Source organism: Bombina bombina, chromosome 1, assembly GCF_027579735.1.
Source record: "Bombina bombina isolate aBomBom1 chromosome 1, aBomBom1.pri, whole genome shotgun sequence".
Taxonomy (NCBI): Eukaryota; Metazoa; Chordata; class Amphibia; order Anura; family Bombinatoridae; genus Bombina; species Bombina bombina.
This window is the reverse complement of record NC_069499.1, coordinates 445,702,297-445,729,430: the sequence shown is the minus strand read 5'-3', so window position 1 is coordinate 445,729,430 and position 27,134 is coordinate 445,702,297. Positions and strand designations below refer to the sequence as shown.

At 38.5% G+C, this 27,134-nt stretch overlaps 1 protein-coding gene across 1 annotated transcript in view; it reads right to left on the bottom strand.

The window, feature by feature from the left end:
* LOC128645425 (myosin-IIIb-like) overlaps positions 1-27,134 on the bottom strand; it is a 268,888-nt gene that overhangs the window by 227,075 nt on the left and 14,679 nt on the right. The gene's annotated exons all lie outside the window — the stretch shown is intronic.

Genomic DNA, 27,134 nt, shown 5'->3' with positions numbered 1-27,134 from the left:
ATTATAGAACGACCTCCCTCACACTTTCAAACCTTCCCCATGCCTAATATCTTTTAAGAGATCCCTCTCTACATATCTCAAAACAGAATGCACCTGTCATTGTTGATTATATATTTCTTACCTGTTCTATGTTAAATTTTTGTGCATATATCATGTATTATTATTGTTTTCTATTTTATTGTACCCATTGTATCAATGCAATGTTTTGTGTACCCAGGACATACTTGAAAACGAGAGAAATCTCAATGTATCTTTCCTGGTAAAATATTTTATAAATAAATAATAAATAATATAGAGGAGGCGCATAGACAACTCAATAACCCTGAGAATTACTCTCATTTAACCTTTGATCCAACTAAATTATACCAAAGGGAAATTAAATCTCTACTCGATGATGGCCTTGAAGAAGGTTTTATTGACACAATGACATATGACTATCTACTTGTTGAACATCCTGTGATACCAATTTTTCATTTATTCCCTAAGGTACACAAATATATCCAGAATGTACAAGGTCGCCCCATAGTCAGTGGTATAGGTTCCATCTTGGAACATCTTTCACAATGGGTTGACTTTATATTAAACCCTTTTGTTCTGTCACTGATGAGTTATATAAGGGATACTAAGCACGTCATTAAACTTATGGAACCACTGACTTGGGATGAACACAACTACCTTTGGGTCACTATAGATGTAACAGCCCTGTACTCTGCCATCCCACATCGTGAGGGATTAACTGCCATAAAATTCTTTTTGACTAAATTTTCCAATTACAGTACGGAATTCACAGAGTATTGGAGTTTATGCTAACTCACAACTATTTTAAATTTGATGGGGATTTTTATCTCCAGAGATGTGGGACAGCTATGGGGGCAAAATTCGCCCCCTTGTACGCCAACCTATTTATGGGTTGGTGGGAGCTGTCCCCCATTTATAGAGATGAAAACCCACAGAAAGACTATATAGCGTTTTATAAACGCTATATAGATGATTTGTTACTCATATGGAAAGGTCCGGAAGTTAAATTGGATGAATTTTTGGCACAAACAACAATGTGGTGGGACTCAAATTCACTTCAGAAAGAAACAAAGAATCCATTAACTACCTTGATCTCACTCTAAAAGCAGGTGAAAGGGGCAAAAAATTTTGTGACATTTACAGAAAACCAATTACTAAAAACACATTACTCCATGCTACCAGTTGCCACCTCAAACATGTCCCCTTTGCGGTGGCAAAAGGGCAGCTAATAAGAGTGAAGAGAAATTGCACATTAGAAAAGAACTATAAGACACAAAACCAAATAATGAGATCAAACTTAAAGAAAAGAGGCTATTCCAAACATGTAATAAACAGAGCCCAACATCAAGTAGATCTAATTGACAGAGACACACTCCTATCTAATAAAGAGGGAAATTTTAAGGATGATTACTCTAAGGCCACGCCCATAATCTGACTTGTGAGGAAAAGGGACTGTGATTGATGTTTGGTTCAAACTATTAGCCGGCTTTTATAGTTTGTTTTCCAAATTGCACTTTCACAAGATTTCCTCTATACACAACGTAGCTCACAGCACTTTTATCTTGACTGAGTACCCAGTGATACCTGATTGTATTATATATCAGCCTACACAGAGGGGGACAGTAAGGAGGATCACCTGTGCCGGAGCAGCATTCTGTGTATAACTTTTAAGGAACGAACATACCTCATATGTTTGAGGGCACTTTTGTGAGTGTAAATCTATATGTGTTTTATCTTTTCAATAAACTGTAAACCTATTTACTGCACTTAGATCGTGGATGCGCTCTTTCTCTTTTCTCCTTCTAGAGAAACTTACCTCGACTCAACTGATTACTCTAAGGTCACCTTTGTAACAGATTTTAGCACAAACTACAACGCTTTCTGTAATATTGTGAAAAAACACTTTAAACTTTTAGCTGCCGACACCAAATTGGACCACTGTGTCAAAAATGGATTACGCTGCTCATATAGAAAGTGTAAGACACTAGGTAACATTCTCTCCCCCTCTCAGCTACCACAGACAACACAAACTAACAAAGGGGTTTGGCTGACACATAAGGGGATGTATAGGTGTGGGAGAACTTTATGTAGACCCCGTGATTTTGGAATATTTACTGACTTTTTTATATCATCAGTAACACAAGAGAGATTTCAAATTGAGAAATGCTTAAACTGTACTTCAACCTACATTATCTATGTCATCACATGTATAGACTGTCACCTGCAATATGTAGGTTTAACGACAAACGACGCTAATACTAGAATCAGAAATCACCTTTCTACAATCACTATGGGGAGGCTAGTACTCCCCTTGTTCAACATTTCAAAAGATACCATCATAAAAGAATTGACTCTTTGAGATGGGAGATTATTGAACAGGTAAATCCACCGCCTAGGGGTGGAGACAGAAACAGAATACTTGGAAAACGAGAGATGTTCTGGATTTTTAAGTTGGTTACAAGAGTCCCCAAAGGCTTAAATTCAGAATACGATTTAATTAATTACTGGAAATAAGACAGTCACCAGCACTAGCAATTTATATTGAACTCTCTTGATACATGTAGAATTGAACACACTTTAGAAGAATACATGCATATTTGCACTTTAAATCAATTTAAACCAGTATTCTTATGCTCCTTTCTAACTGTTGAACAGTATGACTATGGAATACAGTTTATAGAAATACAAAATATGACTATGGAACACAGTATATAAAAATGCATATATGTCCATATTTATCAATACTCTTTTCACAATGCATTTTACATTTCCTATAATATGTACACCTTTATGTATTTGCTAGTTTAAGCATACTGGGATTAATATAGGATTATCCCCTCATTTTACTTATCTATATATGTACACAGAATTTTAAATGATCTATCTTCATGAACATTCTATTTCATTCAGTACTGATATTTGGTTAACTCTCTATTTCTCCTCTTCATATATACCTATGTATATATATATATATATATATATATATATATATATATATATATATATATATATGTTTATGCATGTATATATATGCCTATTGTTATCTGCACATTATCATCATTCTCGTCATTATATCAAACACAGCTATTCATAATGATGTGATTTCTTTCTGGGTTATGTTTTCAGAGTAGGATAATAACGATATTGTACTATATTGGATACAGTTGTGTATTGAAATTTCACATGCTTTGGAACCAATGTGGGCTAATGGGGGGACTAATGTCCTTTAACACATATAATATAAAATAAAATAAATAAATAAATAGATAGATTTAGGAATAGTTGTCTATTCCTAGGCATGAAACTATAGCTATATTCAATGTAACTTAATACATATATTTTTCCACTTTTACATATCCGTCACCTTAGTACATATGTCTGTTTTCATGAAATTTTTATGATATACTCTGTAAAAGCATCTGTATATTTATATATATATATATATATATATATATATATATATATGCTGATAAGATATCTATGTCTCTTCCTGTTGTAATCCAGGCATGTCAATATTTTAAACACGATGTAGAGGGTTAATTAATCAATTAGTGCACACTTGTGAGATTGCAACACACCTTGGGTGGCAGGTATCCGATTGGATTACAAGCCAACCAATTGGGAATGAGCTCTGCTTTTAAATATTTTTATTGCAGAAGCATTGATTAGCTACGATTACGGACGCTGGCCGAAACATGTTAGCATTTCAATGCTCATTTGTGCTTTAACACCCTTGCTTTAACCTCCTAGGTTATTTTAAACCCTATGTGGGATCATTAAAGAAACTGTTTTTACTATTTCAAGCCTACAATATCTTCTGTTTATGCAAGCCGTATGTTTTTATATATATATATATATATATATATATGTATATATATAAATATATACTGTATATATACAGGTATATATATAATTCCAAAAGAAGTAGATACACTCACAGGGTCTTGATAAATAAGAATCTAATCCAACAAGGAGAAACATTTTGGGGTCGCCCCCATCTTCAGACCAAATATTACACACCATAAGAAGCAAGCTTAACTTACTTTATACTCTCCACTGTGAACTGCTAGCCACACCGCTGATGTCATCACCTGGTTCCTGTCTCTTTGTTGACACACTATGCTTGCCCGTTGTCATGGCAACTCGACGACGCCTCACAGTTGCTATGGGTAGCAGTAAACTACCAATTGAATCCACCCTTAAAGTGACACAAATTCATAACATTACTAATACTAAAAACAATACATGCTGAATATATGCCACAGAAGTTAAGCTAGCAAGAAATGGACAACGGTTATGCAAGAAGTGTATCACTAGAACAAGAGGGATAATAATATGCACAAGAAAATCCACAATTTTATACGGAAACTAGTCCAGATTGGTGTTGAGTCCCCTAGGGCTTAGGGTGCCAAGGGTGTATATCCAACGTGATTCATATTGAAGTAAAGTCCTGGCCCTATCTCCCCCTCTTGTGGGTGGATGTATGTGATCGATTATGGTATATCTCAGATGCAAGACTTTTTGTCCTGCTTCAGTGAAGTGTTTTGCCACCGGTTGCTTTGATTCCTTATTCTCTTTTTTCTCCAGGGCCACCCTTTTTTGCCATTCTATGCTTGGCCATTGTCGTTCTGAGGGTATCCACTGTTTTGCCCACGTAGAATTTCCCACATGGGTAATGAAGCAAATAGACGATATGAATAGTTGTGCACGTGACACAATGTCTTAGATAGAATTTCTTGTTCTTGTATAGGTGGTTGAAGAATTTGCCAGTCATCAGACCATTACAGGTAACGCACCCCAGACACCTGTGACAGCCCTTGGCCTGATAAAGCCATGTTTTTTACGTATAGCAGTCTCTAGGGTCAGACAATATAAGATGATCCCTCAGGGATTTGCCTCTCTGGTATCCTATACTGGGGGTGTCTCACACCTCTTAAAGGTAGTGTTGTATCCGATTCCACATTTGACCATTATTTATTGACAATAGTACATATATTCTCATCACCCTGTGTATAGGTTAAAACCATGGTTGGCGATTCTTCGTCTTCTCTATTTGATGTCAATTGAAGAAGGGAATCCTGTGTGCCCCCTTGACTTTTTCTTTGCATTCGTTAAGCACTCTGGCTTGTATCCCCTCTTTTGGAATTGTGAGGTTAGTTCCTGTAGTTGATGTTCCATGTTGGCTTGTTCTGAATTTTTCCTTATTACCCTTTTCATCTGTGATATGGGCAATGCCTTTATCAGGGCTGCTGGATGACTACTGGTGGCATAAAGAATTGAGTTTTTATCAGTGTTCTTTCTGTACAGGGTGGTCATCAACTTCCCCTCTTTCTTGTAGCTCTGTAGATCAAGGAATTCAATCGTCTCTTTACTATGGGCTATCTTGAATTTTACAGTTGGATGTGCCCGGTTGATATCCATAAACCAGTCAGACAGCTCTGTCTCAGTGCCCTGCCATAGAATGAAAAGGTTGGCTATTTACCTCTTATGAAATATTATCCTTTCATCCTTTTTGTGTACCCAGGACATACTTGAAAACGAGAGAAATCTCAATGTATCTTTCCTGGCAAAATATTTTATAAATAAATAAATAAAGGCCTCTGTGCCCACAGTCCAGAATTCTGACATGAATAGGTTGACATATGTGGGGGCCACATTTGACCCCATGGCCATACCAGAGATCTGTAGGTAATAGTCCTTCTCGAACCTGAAATAGTTGTTTTCCAGGCATAGGCGTAATCCTTCCATGAGAAAGTCTTCTGGTGGTCCCACATAGGGGCATCGTCTGTTGTAAGACTGCTCGAATGCTCTCCCTGTGTTGGATTACAGTATACAGACTTGTAATGTCCATGGTGACCAAAATTGTGTCCTCTTGGACATGAATGTCCCTCAAGATTCTGATCAGGGATGAGGAATCTAGTACAAAGGAATCTATATTTCTGAACATGGACTGTAAGATCGTGTCCAGATATGTCATCATTGGTTGCTTGATAGATCCTTTTGTTCTAGTAATCGTAGTGATACACTTCTTGCATAACCGTTGTCCATTTCTTGCTAGCTTAATTTCTGTGGGATATATTCAGCATGTATTGGTTTTAGTAATAGTAATGTTAAGAATTTCTGTCACTTTAAGGGTGGACTCAATTGGTAGTATACTATTACCCATAGCAACTGTGAGGCTGCGTCGGGTTGCCATGGCAACGGGCAAGCATAGCATGTCATCAGAGAGACAGGAACCAGATGATGACATCACAGGCATCTGGAACGGCGCAGACAGCGGCATGGCTAGCAGTTCACAGTGGAGGGTATAAAGTAAGGTAAGCTTACTTCTTATGGTGTGTAATAAAATTACTCCTTGCTGGATGAAATTCCTATTTATCAAGTCCTTGTGAGTGTATCTACTTCTTTTGGAATTATATACATATTTATCAGGATTGCACCCAGAGCCCATGATTTGTTATTGTGACGTAAGTGCTTGACCCTACCCAGCCTGCATCTATATATATAGAGAGAGAGAGAGATAGATAGAGAGAGAGAGAGAGAGATTGTACCACAATGCCATCAGATATGTGTAAAACTATGTATTTCTGACTAAACAGAACATATTCTGCTATGTGAAGATCATTGGAATGTGAAATATCTATATTTTCATGTCGGGCTAGTGCACTTGAGAATATGTGATCAGGTTTGCACGTCGAGTAGGGTTATTTTTTCCATTTTTTTGCTCCATTGACTTCTATGGGGGAATATATTAACACGGTCACAATATTCTTACTTTTGCTTTTACCTTTTAATACTTTTAATATATAAATGTTGGTTGTGCAAAGCTGGGGAATGGGTAGTAAAGGCATTATCTATCTTTTTAAACAATAACAATTTTAGTGTAGACTGTCCCTTTAAGCAACGATTGCCCACTGGGTGGTAAGCCGATATCTCACTTCTTTTCTGAGAACAGTGACAAGCCTCACATAAAAACAAAACCTATTCAAATAAACTATACGCAAATTAAGTTTCACAGTAAATTACATCTATTTCTTACAATTGTTCATCTCACCACTGAGAAGGTGGCAAGACAGGTATGTGTGAAAATGTTTACCTAAACTACTTTGTACTGTTTAGAACATTAGCACACACATGTGAAGTGGCCTCATCGTTAAATTGTTTTCTTTTTTTTTCTTTTTAGGAACAAGATTTTGTGTACTTAATAATAATATCCCACTAAAGACAGTATGCATTTTTTTTTTCATTTTACTGGGTTGTTGTTTTTTTTTTTAAACATTGCACTATGTAAAATATTTTTAAACAAAGATGTCTTTTTTTAACATTGTGCTTTTTAGCTGCAACAATTACGCAACTTTAAAGTAAGTTCACACTGTACTGAACATATTTAATTCTAATATTGTGGGTCGCACTGTACCAAACGTTTAGTTTAGATTTTTAAAAGATTCTTTACCATATAATGCTGCACTTACATAATATTTTGAGTATTTTTTTTAAAATAAGCAGATAATAAAAAAAACATAATTTTAATATTAATGAAAATTATCTTACAAAACTATTGCAGGAAAAAAAAATATTTTAAAGAAAGGCCCTATTAGTGAAATCTCATTGGTGAATTATACCATTATCATGTCATACATATACATTATTTACTGCCGTCTGTTACTAAGACAGTGGTAAATACATCTATCATTGTTTACAATAAAAGCTGAGCGAGTATATGGCGTTATTTAAAAGGTGCAAACCAACCACTAATGCATGATTACATGAACCTTTTCTTACAAGCTGACAAGTATCATAAAAGGTGCAGAAATCCTCATATTTCAGTGAAACAAATCTAAGTGACTATCAAGCCGTATCATCAAGCCTAAAATATCGATACTTAAAAGGGAATTTTTTCACCTTCTTTCACAGCAATTTAACAGCATACAAAACGTGGCAGTTTCAGCATGTCGTTAAAACGCTGCTGAAAATAGACTCAAGGCTACCTCTATTACTAGGAAAAAAATACATTTTAAAGTAGGTAATATAGGCAAATAACTTACATTAGTGGATTGGATTCTCACTTTAGCTATACACGTGTTTTGTTTTGTTTCTTCTTTCCAATGTTCTGAGGATTGAGAAAGGTTTTCAGTTTATCGATTCATAACTAGCCAGGCAGCACAGTCTTGCTCTCTTACTGATACCACAGAGCAGCATAGATAACATGTGTTACATAGAGTTTATGTCATTGGAGAGTCTAGTCTCTGTAATCTGCTCAATCCTTGACAGCCCACTTCATTACTACTAGGATAGATTAATGTGACACTAATTGGTCCTGAACCTGATCTTTTTATTGAGTCTTTTTTTTTTTAATGTAAGAACAATTTAAGAGCCGAATGAGGGATGATTTACACTATCTACTTGCATGGCTTGTTCACTAGTCAAATACAGCAACACAGACCATGAACATTTAAAAAGAGAGTACTTTAAAAATGAAATTGGAGCAATTAATTGTGTCTGTTGACATTATAATGGAAGCAAATGATGTTCTTAATTATAATGCGAGTATGAAAATAGTAAAAATATAAACTGAATTAACTATAGAGATAGACATAAAAAATAAGAGATAAAGAGCTAGTTTACAACTGGAGAACTAACGTTAGCATGTACAATATAGGAATATCGTGGGCACTTTAATTTGCAGCTGTATTAGAAGTTGAACGTAAATGAGTTCAATTGAGCCCAATACAATTTAACGCGCATCAGGTTAGCGCAACTGAAGACCTTGCATAAAGGGAAATAAAATAGAAATTTTCACCAAACACAGCATAAATACATTAAAATATACAGTTAAACTCATATAAACTATCAAAAATGATTCAAAGAAATATTAAAAGGTACATAACCATGTATATGACTGCACAGGGCTATAATATATACTGTATGTGTCTAAATAAAAAATTCTTTAATAATATTTAATAATGTGTTTCCCTGTGTATTTACTGTAAATATTTCACATTGGGGCGTTCTTCACATACAGAACAATGTTATTTTTATTGTAAATACATATATATATATATATCACTCACAGGTCTTTTCCAAAAATATTTATTTTTATTTATGTATTTCACAACATAGCAAAGTCGACGTTTCGGCTGTTCTAGACAGCCTTTTTCAAGAAAATCTTACTGTTTAGAACATAATGGTTTAAAACGCCATGATTCAGGATACAAGTATCCTGAATCATGGCGTTTTCAGCAATTATGTTCTAAACAGTAAGATTGTCTTGAAAAACATAATTTATGTAAGAACTTACCTGATAAATTAATTTCTTTCATATTGGCAAAAGTCCATGAGCTAGTGACATATGGGATATACAATCCTACCAGGAAGGGCAAAGTTTCCCAAACCTCAAATGCCTATAAATACACCCCTCACCACACCCACAACTCAGTTTAACGAATAGCCAAGTAGTGGGGTGATAAAATAAGGAGTAAAAAAGCATACAAGAAAAGGAACTGCAAATAAAATTGTGCTCTTATACAAAAATCATAACCACCAAAAAGGGTGGGCCTCATGGACTCTTGCCAACATGAAAGAAATGAATTTATCAGGTAAGTTCTTACATAAATTATGTTTTCTTTCATGTAATTGGCAAGAGTCCATGAGCTAGTGAGGTATGGTATAGGAATACCCAAGATGTGGAAATACAACAGAAGAGTCACTAGAAAGGGAGGGATAAAATAAAAACAGCCATTTCTGCTGAAGAAATTAAATCCACACAAAAAAATAGTTTTTCTCATAAATTGAAGAAAAAAACTTAAAAGCAGAAGAATCAAACTGAAACAGCTGCCTGAAGAACTTTTCTATCAACAACTGCATCAAAAGAAGCAAATACATCAGAATGGTAAAATTTTGTAAATGTATGCAAAGAAAACCAAGTTGTTGCTTTGCAAAACTAAACAACCGAAGCTTCATTCTTAAAAGCCCAAGAAGTGGCTACTGAACTAGTAAAAAGAGCTGAAATTCTCTGAAGTGAAGACTGTCCCACCTCCAAATAAGCTTTAAGAAACAAAAGCTTTAACAAAGATGGCAAATAAATGGTAGAAGTTTTCTGACCTTAATAGGACCAGAAAAAAACAACAAATAGACTAGAAGTCTTCCTGAAACCTATAATAGCTTCAACATAATATTTCAAAGCTCTTAGGATATCCAAAGAATGTAAAGATCTCTAAAAATAATTCTTAGGATTAGGAGATAAGGAAGGAACAAGAATTTCCATACTAATGTTGTAAGAATTCACAACCTTAGGAAGACATTTAAACAAAGTCCGCAAAATAGCCTTATCCTGATGAAAAATCAGAAAAGGAGACTGACAAGAGAGAGAGAGCAAACAATTAAAAAAACTCTTCTGGCTGAAGAGATAGCTTAAAATGAACAATACTTCCCAAGAAATTAGTCTAACATTCAAAGTTTATATAGGCTCAAATGGAAGAGCCTGCAAAGCCTTAAAAAAAAACATTTAAGACTCCAAGGAGAAGAAATTGATTAAATAACAGACTTGATATGAACCAAAGTCTGAACAAAACAGTAAATGTCAGGAAGAATAGTAATCTTTTCTTATAAAAAGAAACAGAAAAAGCAAAGATGTGTCTCTAAAATATACTTACAGACAAATCTTAAACCAAACCATCCTGAAGAAACTGTAAAATTCTAGGAATTTTAAGAGAATGCTAAGAGAATTTATGAGAACACCATAAAATATAGATTTACCAAACCTTATAATGAATGTTCTTTAAAACAGACTTATAAGCCTGCAACATAGTCAGAGAAAGGTTTGACTAAACAATGTCCATACCTTCAAATTAGTCATTTGAAATCCCGATGGAAACATACCCCCTAAAACAAGAGGGCTAGTCAAAGAAAAAGTGGCCAAGGATGGCAACTGGACACCCGAACAAGATCTACATACCAAACCTGAGAGGCCATGCAGACGCTATCAGAAACATATGAGACTATTCCAATACGATCTTGAAGAACACCTTTGGAAGAAAAAAAACAGAGGCGGAAGGATGTAGCCAGGTTGCAAAAACCAAGACACTGCTAATGTATCCACCATTTCCACTTGAGGATCCCTAGACCTGAAAAGGTACCTGGGAAATTGAGAGAACACATCTGTATAGAGATACCCCTCTCCCAGATGTAAAGACTGACGGTTGAGATAATCCATCTCCCAAATGTCTAAACCTGAGATATAAATCGTAAAGATTAGACAGGAGATGAAAACCACCTAAGAATGTATTCAAGATACTTTTTAATTGCTAAGGAACTGCGAGTCCCTATTAAATGATTGACATATGCCACAATAGTGATATTATCTGTCTGAAAGAAAAATTATCTCCTACAAAAAGCCAAGCTTGAAAGAGCTCTGAAAATAGCACAGAGTTCAAAATATTGATTGGAAACCTCACCTCTTGAAGTTTCCAAACCCCTTGTGCTGTCAAAGACCCTCAGACAGCTCCCCAACTTGCAAGACTTGCTTCCATTAAGAATACAGTCCAGGAAGGATGAACAAAAGGAGGCCCCTGAATAAAACGATGATAGACTAATCATCAAAAACAGAGAGAGTAGAGTGTTAAGATTTAAGAATATCAACTGTGATATCTGAAAACAATCCCTGTATCATAGATTCAGTATGCAAAGCAAAAAGAGATCTCAAATGAAAAATGAGCAAAGGGAACCACGCCCAATGCTGCAGTTATGAGACCTAAGACTTTCATGCACATAACCAAAGAAAGAAATGTTCCAGACTGTAAGTTAAACAGGGTAATGTAAATTACAATTAACTTTTGTCCAATAAAGACAAAGACATGAACACAGAATCCATCTAAAAACCCAAAAAGAAGTGACCCTTGTCTGAGGAATCACAAAACTCTTCGGTAAATTAAATCCTCTAACTATGTTTTGAAGAAGCAAAACATAGTTGATTCATAAGAGATTTCAAAAAAGAAAGATCATATATATGAATACTGCTCTTCATATGTAGGTATAAGGTACTTGTAAGCGTGTCTAGGACTCAAAACCCGTAAGGGACTCAAAACGTTGCTCATTAAATCGACCTCGGAAGGATGAAAGTCTGAATGGACCTCGCCAGGAATCTAATCTGCAATCCTCAGGTTGCTACAGAGCTCAGCCACAGTGCATTAGTATGTTGAGCAATCTGTCAATCTTTAATAAAAGAAAAGTTTAAGCTAATACCAAGATACCATCCAAATAAGGAAGCACCACCATACCTTACTGTCTGAAGACAGAAAGAAGGACACCAAGAACCTATGAAAAGGTTCCTAAAGCTGTCGCTAGACCAAATGGAAAAGCGACAAATTGGTAAAGATTATTTTAAAAAGAAAATCTCAGAATCCACAAGTGGTCTGAATGAAAATAAAATATGAGGATAAACATCCTGAAAATGGAGTGGACATGAAATGACCTTAACAAAAAGGCATAATAGTCCTTATAATCGCCAACATAAAAGTTGAAACTCTAATAAAACAATATAAAAGTCTTCAGATCCAAAAATGGACTGAATAAACCCTTCATCTTTGGGACAAAGAATAGAATTGAATAGAAACCCAAACCCTGTTCCTGCAAAAAGAACTGGCATAATCACTCCTGAAAAGAATTCACAGAGTGTACTGAGAAAGAAAGATTCTTCCCATAGAAGGTCTCATTCTGAAAATCTACTCAAACCCTAAGAAAAATATAGATTTTGGACTGATCCAAAAACAATTTAATCTGCCCCCCTCCAGAAGGACTGGATAGAGAACCGCACCTTCATGCAGTCTAATAACTAGTAAATATATAGCGTTTTTCTCCCAAAAGGATACAAAAAAATGCATTTTCAGTGCTTACACTCTGAATTAACCAAATTAGCAGCTGAAAAAAGTAAATTTATGCTTACCTGATAAATTGATTTCTTTTACGATATGACGAGTCCACGAATTTCATCCTTACTTGTGGGATATTAACCTCCTACTAACAGGAAGTGGCAAAGAGCACCACAGCAGAGCTGTATATATAGCCCCTCCCTTCCCCTCCACCCTCAGTCATTCGGCCAAAGGTATAGGAAGAGAAAAGGAAAGGCTAAAAGGTGCAGAGGTGACTGAAGTTTACAAAAATATAAAGAAAAACTGTCTTAAAAAGAACAGGGTGGGCCGTGGACTCTTCATATCGTAAAATAAATCAATTTATCAGGTAAGCATAAATTTACTTTTCTTTTACAAAGATATGATGAGTCCACGGATTTCATCCTTACTTGTGGGAAACCAATACCAAAGCAAAAGGACACGAATGAAAGGGAGGGACAAGACAGGAACCTAAACAGAAGGCACCACTGCTTGAAGAACCTTTCTCCCCAAAATAGCCCCAGAAGAAGCAAAAGTATCAAATTTGTAAAATTTGAAAAAAGTGTGAAGGGACGACCAAGTCGCAGCCTTACAAATCTGTTCAACAGATGCATCGTTTTTTGGAAGCCAGAGCCCTAGTGGAATGAGCCGTAATTCTTTCAGGAGGCTTCTGTCCAGCAGTCTCATATGCCAGGTGGATGATACTTCTCAGCCAAAAAGAAAGAGAGGTAGCCGTAGCTTTCTGACCCCTACGCTGTCCAGAATAAACAATTAATAATGAAGATGATTGAGGGAAATCCTTAGTTGCCTGTAAGTAAAACTTTAAGGCACGGACCACATCCAAATTATGCAACATACTCTCCTTCTTAGAAGAAGGGTTAGGACACAAGGAAGGAACAACAATTTCCTGATTATTATTCTTATTTGAAACAACTTTAGGAAGGAATCCAGGTTTTGGTGCGTAACACCAACTTATCAGAATGAAAAATGAGATAAGGAGAATCACACTGTAGCGCTGAAAGCTCAGAAACTCTTCGAGCAGAAGAAATAGCAACTATAAACAGAACTTTCCAAGATAACAATTTGATATCCATGGAATGCATGGGTTCAAATTGAATCCCTTGAAGAACTCGAAGAACTAAATACAAACTCCAGGGAGGAGTAATGGATCTAAATACAGGCTTAATTCTAGATAGAGTCTGACAAAAAGACTGAACATCTGGCACATTTGCCAAACATTTGTGAAACAGAATTGACAAAGCTTTATCCCTTTAAGTAACTTGCTGATAACCCTTTCTCCAATCCTTCTTGGAGAAAAGACAGAATCCTAGGAATCCTAACTTTACTCCATGAGTAACCCTTGGATTCACACCAATGAAGATATTTACGCCATATCTTATGATAGATTTTTCTAGTGACAGGCTTTCTAGCCTGTATCAAAGTATTGATGACCGAATCAGAGAATCCTCGCTTCGATAAAATCAAGCGTTTAATCTCCACGCAGTCAGCTGCAGAGAAATTAGATTTGGATGTTGGAAAGGACCTTGAATGATAAGGTCCTGTCTCAATGGAAGTTTCCACGGTGGCAGAGAGGACATGTCCACTAGATCCGCATACCAAGTCCTGCGCGGCCACGCAGGCGCTATCAGGATCACTGAAGCTCTCTCCTGCTTGATTCGAGCAATCACGCATGGGAGAAGAGGAAACGGTGGAAACACATAAGCTAGGCTTAACAACCAAGGTACTGCCAAGGCATCTATCAGTTCGGCCTGAGGATCCCTTGACCGGGATCCATATCTTGGAAGCTTGGCATTCTGTCAAGATGCCATCAGATCCAATTCCGGTCTGCCCCATCTGAGAATCAATGAGGCAAATACCTCCGGGTGAAGATCCCACTCCCCCGGATGAAAAGTCTGTCGACTTAGAAAATCCGCTTACCAGTTCTCTATTCCTGGGATGTAGATCGCTGACAGATGACAAGAGTGGGCCTCCGCCCAAAGGATTATCTTGGATACTTCTATCATTGCTAAGGAACTCCTTGTTCCCCCCTGATGATTGATATATGCCACAGTTGTGATGTTGTCCGACTGGAATCTGATGAATTTGGCCGAAGCCAACTGAGGCCACGCCTGAAGCACATTGAATATTGCTCTCAGTTCCAAAATATTGATTGGAAGTAGAGACTCCATCTGAACCTTCAGGGAGTTTCAAACTGCACCCCAGCCCAGAAGGCTGGCATCCATTGTCACTATCACCCACGAGGGTCTGCGGAAACAAGTCCACTGGGACAGATGATCTAGCGACAACCACCAAAGAAGAGAGTTTCTGGTCTCTTGATCCAGATTTATCTGAGGAGATAAATCCGCATAATCCCCATTTCACTGTCCGAGCATGCACAGTTGCAGTGGTCTGAGATGAAAGTGAGCAAATGGAACGATGTCCATTGCCGCTACCATTAATCCAATTACCTCCATACACTGAGCCACTGATGGCCGAGGAATGGACTGAAGTGCTCAGCAAGTATTTAGAATCTTTGATTTTCTGACCTCTGTCAGAAATATTTTCATGGCTACCGAGTCTATCAGAGTTCCCAAGAAAGGAACCCTTGTCTGTGGAACAAGTGAACTCTTCTCTATGTTCACCTTCCAACCGTGAGTTCTCAGGAAAGACAACACTATGCCCGTGTGAGATTTAGTCAGTTGATATGTTGACGCCCGAATTAGAATATCATCCAGATAAGGTGCCACTGCTATGCCTCGCGGTCTGAGAACCGCCAAAAGAGACCCTAGAACCTTTGTGAAGATTCTGGGTGCTGTGGCCAACCCGAAGGGAAGAGCCACAAACTGATAATGTTTGTCCTGGAAGGCAAACCTTAGAAACTGATGATGATCCTTGTGGATAGGAATATGAAGGTAAGAATCCTTCAAGTCCACGGTAGTCATATTTTGACCCTCCTGGATCATTGGTAAAATTGTTTGTATAGTCTCCATCTTGAACGATGGGACTCTGAGAAATTTGTTTAGACATTTGAGGTCTAAGATGGGTCTGAAAGTGCCCTCTTTTTTGGGAACCACAAATAGATTTGAGTAAAACCCCTGTCCTTGTTCTGATTTTGGAACTGGACAAATTACTCCCATGGTAACAGGGTCTTTTACACAGTGTAAGAACGCCTCTCTTTTTATCTGGTCTGCAGATAATCTTGAAAGATGAAACCTCCCTATTGGGAGAAAATCCTTGAAATCCAACTGATAACTGTGGGTCACTATTTCTAGTGCCCAGGAGTCCTGAACATCTCTTTCCCAAGCCTGGGCAAAGAAAGAAAGCCTGCCCCCTACTAGATCCGGTTCCACATCGGGGGCCACCCCTACATGCTGTCTTAGTAGCAGCAGTGGGCTTCAGAGATTGTTTACCTTTATTCCAATTTTGGTTGGGTCTCCAGATTTACTTAGATTGGGTAAAATTCCCTTCCTGCTTTGTGGAAGAAGAGGAAGTAGAAGGTCCTCCCTTAAAATTCTGAAAGGAACAAAAATTATTCTGTTTACCCCTTATCTTAACAGACTTATCCTGAGGTAGGGCATGGCCTTTACCTCCTGGTATGTCAGAAATGATTTCCTTCAATTCTGGCCCGAAAAGGGTCTTACCTTTAAAGGGAATAGCTAAAAGCTTATAAAGCTCTACATGCTAAAATAGCAAATCCTGCATTTTTCGCCGCTAATTTAGCAATTTGAAAAGCGGCATCAGTAATAAAAGAATTAGCTAACTTGAGAGCCTTAATTCTATCCAAAATGTCATCTAACGGAGTCTCAACCTTCAGGGACTCTTCCAGAGCTTCAAACCAAAAAGCTGCTGCAGTAGTTACTGGAACAATGCAAGCAGTAGGTTGTAAAAGAAAACCCTGATTAATAAACAATTTCTTTAGGAGACCCTCTAATTGTTTATCCATAGGGTCTTTGAAAGCACAACTGTCCTCAATGGGTATAGTTGTACGCTTAGCCAGGGTAGATATAGCTCCCTCCACCTTAGGGATCGTTTGCCACAAGTCCCGAATGGTGTCTGATATGGGAAACATTTTCTTTAAAGTAGGAGGGGGAGAAAATGGTTTACCTGGTCTATCCCATTCCTTCTTAATAATTTCCGAAATTCTTTTAGGAACCGGAAAAACATCAGCATAAGTAGGCACTTCTAAATATTTGTCCATCTTACACAATTTCTCTGGTGGTATCATAATAGGATCACAATCATCCAGAGTCGCTAAGACCTCCCGAGGCAACAGACGGAGGTGTTCAAGCTTAAATTTAAAGGACATAACGTCCGAATCTGTCTAAGGTAACACATTCCCTGAGTCTGAAATTTCTCCCTCAGACAGCAATTCCCTGACCCCCCAACTCAGAACACTGTGAGGGTACATCGGAAATAGCTAATAAAGTATCAGAGGATTCAGTATTTACATTAATACCTGACCTACTGCGTTTACCCTGCAACACTGGTAATTTAGATAATACCTTTGTAAGGGTAGTTGACATAACTGCAGCCATCTCCTGCAGAGTAAAGGAATTAGACGCACTAGAAGTACTTGGCGTCGCTTGTGTGGGCGTTAAAGGTTGTGATACTTGGGGAGAATTGGATGGCATAACCTGATTCTCTTCAGATTGAGAATCATCCTTAGGCACACTATCTTGACCTAAAATATGTTCTTTACAATGTAAGGCCCTTTCAGTACAAGAGGTACACAATGTAAGAGGGGGTTCCACAATAGCTTCTAAACACATAGAACAATGAGAATCCTCAATGTCAGACATGTTGAACAGACTAATAATAGCCACAAAAGTCATTTAAACACTTTATTTATTGTTTTAAATAAAACTTTGAAAAATGTGTACTGCGCCTTTAAGAAAGAAAAAGTAAACAATTTTTCCAAAACTGCTTAAATAACGTTAATTTGCTACCAAAATTCACTAAACCTAATTGGTATATCCAAAAATTATTGCACCCTAAGAGAAAGGTGAAAAATAAGGCTCTAAAGTAAAAAATATATCAGTTTACACAAAAACACCCTCTGCACCTCACCACAGCACTGCTGTGGCGCCTAACTGCCCCCAGGGTACTTCGGAATGAATAGCCAACACTCCAAGCAAGAGACTACTGTCCAGGAGCAACCGGAGTTACTGCTTGCTGCTCCTCTGTCAGAAGGAAGTGCGCATCTGAGCGTGCGAAGACAAGCCCCGCCCCCTAAAGTTGGAGAAGGCCCAAACACAACCGCATGGGAAGCGGTTTATCATACAGCTAAGTGGAACAAACACACCACAAACACATCCCAGCAAGTCATGCTGGATATATAATAAAAAATAACTCAAACTTTTAACTCCTTATGCCTCTCTTAGAGTGTCATATCATGCCCTTATGTCAGAAATAAAAAATAATAACAACGGACTCCAGTAACACCCTTCTGTGAAACAGGTCTACTGCTTACCCCATTCCCATATAGAGAAATAAATGCCAGCCAGTTCTGATATATCAAGTTTCTTCAGAAATAAAAGGCTGCACATACCTTAATGCTGCTTGTAGCATGAAACCGGTCTCCACACTGAAGATGTCTCATGTGTTACCTTCAGAAGTCTTGTGGGAACCAGCGTGGATCTTAGTTACAACTGCTAAGATCATCAACCTCAGAGCAGAAATCTTCTTCCTTAACCCCCTGAGGAAAATAGTACTCACCGGTACCATTTAAAATAAAAAACTTCTTGATTGAAGAAAATAAAACTAGCACCTCACTATACCTCTTCCTAGTATAACACAGGCAAAGAGAATGACTGAGGGTGGAGGGAAATCGAGGGGCTATATATACAGCTCTGCTGTGGTGCTCTTTGCCATTTCCTGTTAGCAGGAGGTTAATATCCTACAAGTAAGGATGAAATCCGTGGACTAATCATATCTTTGTAAAAGAAAAACAGTTGTTATTATTACCCAAATAAATGGTATACAATAAATTGACCTCAAAAGGCCAAAGGGCTGTAATAACCCTGCAGGAGTATGAATCTGAGACCCTTGGATCTAGAACAACATTTGTAGTCAGGACATTCACCAACTGATCTACATCACCGGACTTAAAGTAGGGCAGAACAAATTCTAGACCTCCAACAATAGTGGAGAAAATAGAAATCAAACAAATTATTATCCTATCAAGATAGAAATAATAAAATATATTTGAAATCATAATAATAGATATAGTAAACATAATTAAATGAATACATCTAAAGTAAATAAACAGAGTTATATACTTGAGAATCTCAAACTGCTTATACTAACTGTTCAACAAATGTTGAGAAAACAGCAATGTCAACCACAGATAAAGCTGAGCTAAAATATAAACAGTACATGAATATGATCTACCAAGGTTATATTCAAAAATTCTAAAGAATCCTGAAAATAAGTATCAATCTCCATAGAAATAGCAGTACAATCCCAAAAGGGAATCAGGATAAACATTCTCTAGAATATAATACAAATAGTATATTGAATAGGAAAAAAACCTCAAGAGCAAAAAAAATCTTAAAATCCAATTTTGAAAAGGATTAATAACATACGGCTAGATTACGAGTTTTGCGTTATGAGTAAAACAGCAGCGCTATGGCTTATAACGCTGCTTTTTCACTACTGCTGCTATTACGAGTCTTGTCAAAAAAGCTGTACTGCACACTTTTTTGCGTAAAGTCTTTTTTCAATGGCACTTCCATAGCGCCGATATTTCAAGCTTTTTTTGGGAGGCCAAAAAAAGCAAGATTCGTAACGCAATCTAAAGTCAGTAGTTATGAGTTTTACGCTACAAAGCTGTAGCATAAAACTCATAACTAAAGTGTTAAAAAGTACACTAACACCCATAAACTCCCGCATCGCAAACACTAGTTAAATATTATTAACCCCTAATCTGCCACCCATAACATTGCCGCCACCTACCTACATTTATTAACCCCTAATCTGTCACTCCGGACATCGCCGGCACTATAATAAACATATTAACCCCTAAACCTAACCCTAAATCTAACCATAACACCCCCTAACTTTAATATAATTAAAATAAATCTAAATAAAACCTACTATTAATAACTAAATAATTCCCATTTAAAACTAAATACTTACCTGTAAAATAAACCCTAAGATAAATAACTACAATATAACTAATAGTTACATTGTATCTAGCTTAGCTTTTATTTTTATTTCACAGGCAAGTTTGTATTTATTTTAACTAGGTAGAATAGTTACTAAATAGTTATTAACTATTTACTAGCTACCTAGCTAAAATAAATACAAATTTAACTGTGAAATAAAACCTAACCTGTCTTACACTAACACCTAACCTTACACTACAACTAAATCAATTACCTAAATTAAATACAACTACCTAAATTACAAAAAACAAACAAACACTAAATTACACAAAATAATAAAAGAAATTATCAGATATTTAAACTAATTACACCTAATCTAATAGCCCTATCAAAATAAAAAAGCCCACCTAAAATAAAAAAAAACCTAGCCTAAACTAAGCTACCAATAGCCCTTAAAAGGGCGTTTTGTGGGGCATTGCCACAAAGAAATCAGCTCTTTTACCTGTAAAAAAAATACAAACAACCCCCAACAGTAAAACCCACCACCCACACAACCAACCCCCCAAATAAAATCCTAACTAAAAAACCTAAACTCCCATTGCCCTGAAAAGGGCATTTGGATGGGCATTGCCCTTGAATTCCGATTGGCTGATAGAATTCTATCAGCCAATCGGAATTAAAGGTGAAAAAATCCTATTGGCTGATGCAATCAGCCAATAAGATTGAGCTTCAATCCTATTGGCTCATTCAATCAGCCAATAGGATTGAGCTCACATTCTATCATCACTCTGGAAGAAGACTTTGATTGAAGAGGATGCTCCGCGCCGGATGTCTTGAAGATGGACCTGCTCCGCGCCGGATGGATGAAGATAGAAGATGCCGTCTGGATGAAGACTTCTGCCCGTCTGGAGGACCACTTCTGCCGGCTTGAATGAAGACTTCTCCCGGCTTTGTTGAGGACTTCTTGCCGCTTGGATGAAGACTTCTCCCGGCTTCGTTGAGGATGGATGTCCGGTCTTCAAAACTGTAAGTGTATCTTCGGGGGTTAGGGTTAGGTTTTTTAAGGGTTTATTGGGTGGGTTTTATTTTAAGATTAGGGTTTGGACAGTTAAAAAAGAGCTAAATGCCCTTTTAAGGGCAATGCCCATCCAAATGCCCTTTTCAGGGCAATGGGGAGCTTAGGTTTTTTAGTTAGGAATTTATTTGGGGAGTTGGTTGTGTGGGTGGTGGGTTTTACTGTTGGGGGTTGTTTGTATTTTTTACAGGTAAAAGAGCTGATTTCTTTGGGGCAATACCCCGCAAAAGGCCCTTTTAAGAACTATTGGCAGTTTAGTTTAGGCTAGGGTTTTTTTTATTTGGGGGGGCTTTTTATTTTGATTGGGCTATTAGATTAGGTGTAATTAGTTTAAATATTTGATAATTTCTTTTTTATTTTGTGTAACTTTTTTTGTAATTTAGTTAATTGTTGTTACAAACTGCTATTTGTAACTGGCCCTTTAAATGGAAAATTGCCCTGCTTCCCTGGATTGTGGAGAAGCCTATTTGCCAGCCTCTTTCCTCATGACTATGGCCCCTGGAAGATTGTGCCCCTGAAAACGTATTAACTTTTATTGGGTGTGTATGGCCCTTTAAGAACCGGCTGGGGACATATTGTGACTTTGGTGAACAATGCCCCTTTAAGACTATGTCCCCAGACCTGTAAAATAACTTGTCCCTGGCTTTCTCCCACTTGGTTCAGTAAATAGGGCTTACTGAACCAAGTACCACACAGGCAGACCGTGTCTGCCAGAGTGTTCCACAGAAAGGGAGCACTGTTACAAAAGCATTCGTTTTCATTGTGTACCATTAAGTGCTATGTGACAGACCCTTCGGTCAGAACTGAAAGAGTTAACTTTCTTCAGCTTCAAGAAGCTATTTTCTAAGTACAAGTTTGCTGGCATCAGCTCTAATTAAGTTTAGTGATAAACATTCCCATTGTCTAATCACCTCCAGAGTCAGACTGCTAGTTGATAAGATGGACTGCATTGTTTTCTTGTGTGTAACTTGTTATCTGCTGAAGTAATGTAATTCTATTGTGGCCTGTCAAAGGGCGTTGTCTCTCTATCTAAATGTACCAAATGTTTGATTGGGGATTTTATGCCTCCCCCTGAGAGTGTCCTTTTTGCATGTAACCTCAATAAAAACCAGGCTGGGTGTTCCAGCACCTCAGACTTCTTCTGACCCTCTAACTTGCAGCCTTGACTCATGTTTGTAGGGGACAGCTATAATCACTACAGGGATTGCTATGCTCTTCATACTCCCTTAGCTACTGAGCTCTTGTAAGAGCTCTTGTTCCTGCTTAGCTCTACAGAAGGAAGAGGTTCACCTACTGGAGCCTGGTCGTAGGTCCAGGGCGCAGAGCAGGCGGCGAGATACCAGCCCAGCAGCGGTGGTTCGTAGAGTCTGCATTACTTATGGTGGCTACGCAGTAGTTATGGTGTCTACGGTGCTGATGATCCTTTGGTGAGTGCTAGGAGCATCCTTTTTCTACGGTCCAACTTCCAGCCAGCCTGGAGGCAACCATAACATTTGGCGGCAGCGGTGGGATGGCGTCCTAGCGCAAGGAGCAGCACCCCAACAGCACTGGTATCGTATGAGAGTTATTGAGGGCAACACTAGCTACTGTGCAGCGTCCCTACCTACAGCAGCATGGAGCTGACAAGACACTGGTCAGAACCCTGTGAAGAGCACCTCAACCTGATCCGTCACTATGAGGGCGCTGATTTCGTTCCAGAGGTAAAGAGGCGGCTAGTCCGATATGGTCCAGACCCTGCGCAGGAGGTAGTCAGTCGAATCATCCGGGAATTGGATACTGAGAACGAAGCGGCACGAGCCTTTGAGCGCCAACTGTGGAGTTTGGGGGTATGGACACCTGGTCTCCAGCGAGAAAGTGAGTTACAGGGAGCGGAGAGTAACGACCTCCCTCCCCAGCAGCAGCCTGAGTTACAGGGAGAGGAGAGCAGCGACCTCCCTCCCCAGCGGCAGTATACCATGCAGAGGGAAGAGACAACCGGTCTCCTTCCCCAACCCCAACCAGAGATACCCGAGGCAGCAGGCCTCATAGACTGGTCCTGGGAGGACCCCCAGCAGGCAGGTGGAGATGGGACCGCAGTCTCTCTACCGGCCCTACAGGGATGCTGGGCAGACGGCCCAGATCCCCAGCGACAGACCCAGCTACAGGGAGGGGAGAGCATCGACCTCCCTCCCCAGCCGGAGCGTGCCTTCCAGGGAGAGGAGACAACTGGTCTCTCTCCCCAGCCGCAGCATGTTCCACAGGAAGCGGAGAGCATCGACCTCCCTTCCCAACGGCCGCCGGAGTATAAGGAGGAGGAGGTAAGCCAATCTCCCCCTCCCCAGCTAACTCTTAACTTGGGCCCAGGGTTAACAGTGGAGATGTTAACCCCCACTGACCCCCACGTTCCCTTTGCCACCGGGCAGGACTATGCCCCAATTCCCCCAGCAGAAGAGCTGGCATCAGGACAGAGCGCTGCTGGCCTCTGCCCTACAGACCCCCTTGTTACAGGACTGGCCTGCAAACCCCTCACCCCAGCAGAAGCGCTGGCACCAGGGCAGAGTGCCGCTGGCCTCTGCCCCCCAAGTACCACCAGCTATTTGCCCAGCTGTGCCAGGAAGGCCGAGGATGCTACACTTTCATCCTACAACCTGGAACCTACAGGCCAGTACTACTTATTGTGGAGATATGTTACAAACTGCTATTTGTAACTGGCCCTTTAAATGGAAAATTGCCCTGCTTCCCTGGATTGTGGAGAAGCCTATTTGCCAGCCTCCTTCCTCATGACTATGGCCCCTGGAAGATTGTGCCCCTGAAAACGTATTAACTTTTATTGGATGTGTATGGCCCTTTAAGAACTGTCTGGGGACATATTGTGACTTTGGTGAACAATGCCCCTTTAAGACTATGTCCCCAGACCTGTAAAATAACTTGTCCCTGGCTTTCTCCCACTTGGTTCAGTAAATAGGGCTTACTGAACCAAGTACCACACAGGCAGACCGTGTCTGCCAGAGTGTTCCACAGAAAGGGAGCACTGTTACAAAAGCATTCGTTTTCATTGTGTACCATTAAGTGCTATGTGACAGACCCTTCGGTCAGAACTGAAAGAGTTAACTTTCTTCAGCTTCAAGAAGCTATTTTCTAAGTACAAGTTTGCTGGCATCAGCTCTAATTAAGTTTAGTGATAAACATTCCCATTGTCTAATCACCTCCAGAGTCAGACTGCTAGTTGATAAGATGGACTGCATTGTTTTCTTGTGTGTAACTTGTTATCTGCTGAAGTAATGTAATTCTATTGTGGCCTGTCAAAGGGCGTTGTCTCTCTATCTAAATGTACCAAATGTGTGATTGGGGATTTTATGCCTCCCCCTGAGAGTGTCCTTTTTGCATATTACCTCAATAAAAACCAGGCTGGGTGTTCCAGCACCTCAGACCTCTTCTGACCCTCTAACTTGCAGCCTTGACTCATGTTTGTAGGGGACAGCTATAATCATTACAGGGATTGCTATGCTCTTCATACTCCCTTAGCTACTGAGCTCTTGTAAGAGCTCTTGTTCCTGATCCTGCTTCGCTCTACAGAAGGAAGAGGTTCACCTACTGGAGCCTGGTCGTAGGTCCAGGGCACAGAGCAGACGGCGAGATACCAGCCCAGCAGCGGTGGTTCGTAGAGTCTGCATTACTTATGGTGGCTACGCAGTAGTTATGGTGTCTACGGTGCTGATGATCCTTTGGTGAGCGCTAGGAGCATCCTTTTCTACGGTCCAACTTCCAGCCAGCCTGGAGGCAACCGTAACAATTGTATTTAATTAATGTAATTTATTTAATTGTAGTATAAGGTTATGTGTTAGTGTAAGACAGGTTAGGTTTTATTTTACAGGTAAATTTGTATTTATTTTAACTTGGTAGTTAGTAAATAGTTAATAACTATTTACTAACTAGTCTACCTAGTTAAAATACATACAAACTTACCTGTAAAATAAAAATAAACCTAAGATAGCTACAATATAACTATTAGTTATATTGTAGCTAACTTAGGCCTAGATTTGGAGTTTGGCGTTAGCCGTGAAAACCAGCGTTAGAGGCTCCTAACGCTGGTTTTAGGCTACCTCCGGTATTTGGAGTCACTCAAAATAGGGTCTAACGCTCACTTTTCAGCCGCGACTTTTCCATACCGCAGATCCCCTTACGTCAATTGCGTATCCTATCTTTTCAATGGGATTTTTATAACTCCGGTATTTAGAGTCGTGTCTGAAGTGAGCGTTAGACATCTAACGACAAAACTCCAGCCGCAGGTCAGTAGTTAAGAGCTTTCTGGGCTAACGCCGGTTTATAAAGCTCTTAACTACTGTGCTCTAAAGTACACTAACACCCATAAACTACCTATGTACCCCTAAACCGAGGTCCCCCCACATCGCCGCCACTCGATTAAATTTTTTTAACCCCTAATCTGCCGACCGCCACCTACGTTATACTTATGTACCCCTAATCTGCTGCCCCTAACACCGCCGACCCCTGTATTATATTTATTAACCCCTAACCTGCCCCCCACAACGTCGCCTCCACCTACCTACACTTATTAACCCCTAATCTGCCGACAGCAAAGCGCCGCCACCTACGTTATCCTTATGTACCCCTAATCTGCTGCCCCTAACACCGCCGACCCCTATATTATATTTATTAACCCCTAATCTGCCCCCCACAACGTCGCCTCCATCTGCCTACACTTATTAACCCCTAATCTGCCGACCGGAGCTCACCGCTAATAAATGTATTAACCCCTAAAGCTAAGTCTAACCCTAACACTAACACCCCCCTAAGTTAAATATAATTTTAATCTAACGAAATTAATTAACTCTTATTAAATAAATTATTCCTATTTAAAGATAAATACTTACCTGTAAAATAAATCCTAATATAGCTACAATATAAATTATAATTATATTATAGCTATTTTAGGATTTATATTTATTTTACAGGTAACTTTGTATTTATTTTAACCAGGTACAATAGCTATTAAATAGTTAAGAACTATTTAATAGCTAAAATAGTTAAAATAATTACAAAATTACCTGTAAAATAAATCCTAACCTAAGTTACAATTAAACCTAACACTACACTATCAATAAATTAATTAAATAAACTACCTACAATTACCTACAATTAACCTAACACTACACTATCAATAAATTAATTAAATAAACTACCTACAATTACCTACAATTAACCTAACACTACACTATCAATAAATTAATTAAATACAATTCCTACAAATAAATACAATTAAATAAACTAGCTAAAGTACAAAAAATAAAAAAGAACTAAGTTACAAAAAATAAAAAAATATTTACAAACATAAGAAAAATATTACAACAATTTTAAACTAATTACACCTACTCTAAGCCCCCTAATAAAATAACAAAGCCCCCCAAAATAAAAAAATGCCCTACCCTATTCTAAATTACTAAAGTTCAAAGCTCTTTTACCTTACCAGCCCTGAACAGGGCCCTTTGCGGGGCATGCCCCAAAGAATTCAGCTCTTTTGCCTGTAAAAAAAAACATACAATACCCCCCCAACATTACAACCCACCACCCACATACCCCTAATCTAACCCAAACCCCCCTTAAATAAACCTAACACTAAGCCCCTGAAGATCTTCCTACCTTATCTTCACCATACCAGGTTCACCGATCCGTCCTGAAGAGCTCCTCCGATGTCCTGATCCAAGCCCAAGCGGGGGGCTGAAGAGGTCCATGATCCAGCTGAAGTCTTCATCCAAGCGGGGGGTCTTTGTTATTTTATTAGGGGGCTTAGAGTAGGTGTAATTAGTTTAAAATTGTTGTAATATTTTTCTTATGTTTGTAAATATTTTTTTTATTTTTTGTAACTTAGTTCTTTTTTATTTTTTGTACTTTAGTTAGTTTATTTCATTGTAGTTATTTGTAGGAATTGTATTTAATTTATTTATTGATAGTGTAGTGTTAGGTTTAATTGTAGGTAATTGTAGGTATTTTATTTAATTAATTTAATGATAGTATAGTGTTAGGTTTAATTGTAACATAGGTTAGGATTTATTT